Below are 4,767 nucleotides of genomic sequence, written 5' to 3' on the forward strand. Positions count from 1 at the left end.
AAGGTCCCTCCCTATGGAGCCACCTGATTGGACAGTTCATACAGCCCGCCTCCTTGTCGCTGATTGGCTCCTGCTCCATCGCCCTCCTTCTGAGCCTAGAGTGAGAAGAGAAATAAACTGCGTCCAAGGATGGAGCTCAAATGACAGTCTGTAACCCAGGAAGTTCTGGGCCCGGCACTTCCCCCTAACAATTGTATTTAAGCAGTTTACTCCTGGCTTTCCAGAGCTGCCCCTGTTTTCTTAACGGACCTAGTGCTCTTTTTCTGAAAATGGAGTCACTTGTGTGCTCAGAAGTTCCATGGTCAGTGTCCTACGGAAAACCAATCTCTTGATGTAAGAAAACAGCATGAGTGCAGGTCAGGACAGGACAAAACGGAATGGACAGAGGGTTGGCTGTGTGAATGGTCACATTAGGGGTGAGTCAGCAGGCTTCATGGTCACAATTTTCACACTGTCTCAATTTATTCATTTTCAGCCAAGAAAATGAATATATGCCCCCCAAATGAACACAGTTATTGTGTGAATGAAGAAATTAGAGTTAAATGATAGCAATATTCTGCCAGAGTAAAGATGAAAGAAAAGCAAACATTCCAACACCCTTAGACAAGCTTCATACTTCACCCAGAGTTGACCACCTTTAATTATGAGATCCTACAAAATGCATATAAAAGTTAATTGGCACAGGGCTGGGGATTTAGCTCAGTGGCACCGCGCCTGCCTTGCAAGCACAAGGTCCTGAGTTCAATCCCCAGTACAAAAAAAAAAAGTTAAATGGCACAATAAGAGGTCTTTTCCATGCTTATAGAATGATTTTTACCTTTATCACTCCCTACTTTTTTTTTGAGGATCTGTAGTCCCAGAACTGTAGACAAAAATTCTATACAGGACAGAACAAGTGTATTTAGGAGACTGTTCAAACAGTCATGAAAGGAAATGCATAGAATCTGCATAATATGATGGCAAGTTTCAAGCTGAGTCAGCCCAGTGCAATATACTTCCAAATGCAATTCCATTCCCCTCTTCCCATTTCTTTTCCAAAGGTGGGCATGGAATATGGCCATGAGTCTTCACTTACCTCTTATTCCTGACTGCTTTCAAACCCAGTCCATTAAGGAGTTTTATATTCTTGAAATAATACACCTTGGCCTTATTATTTTTTACTTCTACCCAATACTTTAGAGTGAAGTGTTCTCACTATACTGTAGAGTGAAATTTTTACTCATTGAGCTCCTCCTCTGTCAAAATCAACAAAACCCATGAGATTTTATGGGTTATTTTTTACTTTTGTGGCCCTTCTGCATATTTATGGCTTGGTTTTAAATACGTATGCTGAATATCATAATTATTCCTCTCACAACAGTGTCAAAATTTCAAGCCTGCATTCAATACCCTGTAATCATACACCATATGAAGGATCTTGTCTGCACATCAGATTCCTGAATCATCATAAGGACCTTTTGAGGTGCATTCTGATTGACACTGGTTTTCTTGATGAAGCAGCTGAAGGTGGAGAAATTGAATAATGTCTCAAGTCCTCAAAGCTACTGGTAGACTAAAATGTATGTTTGTCTTCCAATAGGGTGTTCAGTCTTTGCAGTGGGCTGTCTACTCCACATGCAGATTTAATTTTTTAATACATTATCCCTCCCTAAATGGTTTCTGTGCACTCAACTTCACCCTGCTATCATGTTCCCACTCCCAAGGTGGTTCCTTTCTTAGACATCTTGAATGGTAATAATTGCTTTCTTATTCACCTCAAGAATATGTATTCTAAGGCCAGGAATTTATCTCAGTGGTTTCACCACCTGCTGTGTAAGTGCAAGGACCCAAGTTCAATCCCCAGTACAAAAAAAAAAATGAAAGAATACGTGTTCTCCAGTGTAGTATCCATTTCTATGTGAGAATGTCACACAAAGAAAAATTAATAAAGAAACAAAATATACTTTTTACAAACTCTTTACAAATTTTGAGGCTGGAAAGCCTAGGAGCATGGCACAAAAATCTGGTAAAACTCTTTGTGTTGCATGACACATTATTAAATGCCAAGTAACAAGTGAGCACTGTTTATATAAGAAGTCTTTCACTCATAAATCCTCCACTTCATATTAATAGCATCATTCCATTCATTAGAGCAAAACACTCCCTTATTTCAACTCTGTATCACTAGATAATCAGCTCCAGAAATGTGAAGTTTAGAGGGTATATTGAATCTCACACTGGTTCAGTGATTTGAAATCTGACTTTGGCCAGGAGGAAGTCCACAGCACATGGATGTCTACACTTACCCTTGAATCTCCATGCCCCTAGACACAGAAACCTCAGTGCCAGTCTCCATTTATTGCTTTATTCTAAGTAGGATCCAATCTTTTGTCATGCATTGTATGTATTTACTTAATATGTTTCTCATTACATCATACAAAAACCCAACATTCATAATGATAGGTCTCCCACTACCTCAGCAGCTGTTATGTATAGTAGCTGCCCTCTTCCTATGGTGCCTTGCCCCTCCCCTGTGTGACATCATGCCAAGATGGCTGCTCCCACCAAAGAACAAACCCTTCTTCCCAGCATGCCCCTGTTCCCGCCTAGAGAGTAACCTAATACTTGCTCACCTCCTACCACCTAGTGACATCATGGGCTCCTCCATTCCCTAGTCACTGCCTCACTCAACCCCGCCTCAGCCCCTACAAGTCCCACCCCAGTCTCTATAAAAGACTCTCCCTGCCCCAGCCATATTGCTTTTGTCTCTCCTTTGTTCAGAGACAGCCCGGCAGATCTGTTCCCTAATAAAGGCTTGTGTCCTGGTCTGGTCTTGGTCTTCGGCCCTTTTACCTGACACATAACAATGATAAAATGGTTGCATGAAAGATCCAAGTTACACTGCGTAGAAGTGTTTTGTACCAAAAGGTCTTGTCTACTGAGTGACTCTGTGCCGGAGTCCAGCTCCGGCGGGTTCCGGTCCTGAGAGGAGGTGTGGGGTCGGCGATGAGAGAATGAGACAGACCCTGAGTGGAGGGTGGGCAGCTCAGCTTGCCCGTCTGAGTTACACCGAAATCACTTTCTTTATATACGCTTTGATTACACAAGGCTTTGGTAAGCACGTGGGTCCATACACAGTGTGTTTTCATACAGAGTTAAAGAAAAGCTGGTATCATCTAAAAAAACTATTTTAGACCACCCAGTTCTAAATACTCTCCCGGGTGCTACGTGAACTCTTGCTAACTTATCAGATTTACATTTGAGGAACACGAAGCATTTTAGAAAGATCAGGCTACTTCATTAGGCCAAGGTTTGTTAGATCTCATTGCTGTGTGCCCTGCGGTTATGTAGGTGTTGGCCAAGGGCGACCTTCCCAGAGCCATAACTGCGTCATGAATTTGTTGATGTCCCGATCTCCCTCTGTGCAGTCGGGGCATATGGATGTCACGTCCCCACTATTCATGGAGGTAGGAGCGAGGGGCTTTTCTGTAAATGGACTTACAATTTCTTCCTGTAATCCCGGCCTAGTAACCATTTCTGAAGTAATGATTTTTATCCTTTCAGTGATTTTCCAGGGAGTTTTTTTTGGAATTTAGACTCACGTTTCAAATATACATTTTGAAAGGGATAAGTAAACGTCAAAGAGACCCCTAACAGCACCGAGGTAATCACCACCGCTGAAAGCAAAAGCAAAAGATGGAGTCGTGGTTTCAGCCATAGTCTCGGTTTCACTGGAGCTGTGTCAAGCAGCAAGATTGTGACCATGGCCTGCGCCAACTCTGCAGAGCTTTAAACACTCTGAAGTGTACTTTCACAGGATGTGAAAAGAATGCACTGTCAGCTTGGTTTATTGTGGCTTCTTTTTTTTTTTAGTACTGGGAATCAAACTCGGGACCTCACGCTTGCAAGGCAGGCAGCGGAACCACTGAGCTAAATCCCCAGCCCTGTTGTGGCATCTTTATTAAGACTTCAGTAGATACAAAAATTTTTTATACAATAATACTTCAGGAAGTGTAACATTGTGTAAAGTATACTTGGGAAGACAAGGACTGGACTCAATTCTATGACTCTTAACATGTTTCTCAGTACTGTTTTTACTGAGGCATCTTTCTGTAATTCTCCTCTCCTCTGCCCCTTTTTGATCTTTCTCGGGCTGATTCCCCATGACTCTGGAATCTCTCCTCTGTGGTCTGGTCTTTCTTTCTCCATTTATTTACCAGAAAAAATCATTTGTCTTTTGATTTTATCATGTCCGCAGTCTACTCCCACCTTCCTGATAACCCCTATTATGATGTGTCTTGGAATATGTTCACCTGCCTTTTCATTTAAATATTAAAAATTGAGGAAATAATCTGGCCATTTCTGTCACTCATGAAAGCTTTCTAAGGCCCTAGCACAGGGAATATTGTAAAATAAATTCTTGAGTACTGTATCAAATTAATAGGAACGCACAATACTGCAGAGAAAACTGGTTTTGCTTGATAGAACAATGACATAAAACATGCTACATGGTCTTTATCCTTCCTCAATGTGTTCACATCCTGAATATTCTACAATGTGAAAAGTGAGGCACAGCAAAAATGTCACTGTCCAAATGCACAAAACTGACTCCAGATTCATTCTGATGTCCATCGATGAAGACACTGTGGCACACAGACAAGGGAAAAACCCACACAGTTCTGCCCAATCAGAGGTGCTGTCAAGGAAGAGGTGAGGACTGGGCTTTTCTTTTAAGGTATCTGTGCCTCCTCATTTCCTTTATCTATTTATTTTTCTTTGAGGCAGGGT

This window comes from Heterocephalus glaber, unplaced genomic scaffold (assembly GCF_053883595.1).
Source record: "Heterocephalus glaber isolate CG9 unplaced genomic scaffold, H.glaber_assembly_v1.0 deba00001175, whole genome shotgun sequence".
Lineage (NCBI taxonomy): Eukaryota > Metazoa > Chordata > Mammalia > Rodentia > Bathyergidae > Heterocephalus > Heterocephalus glaber.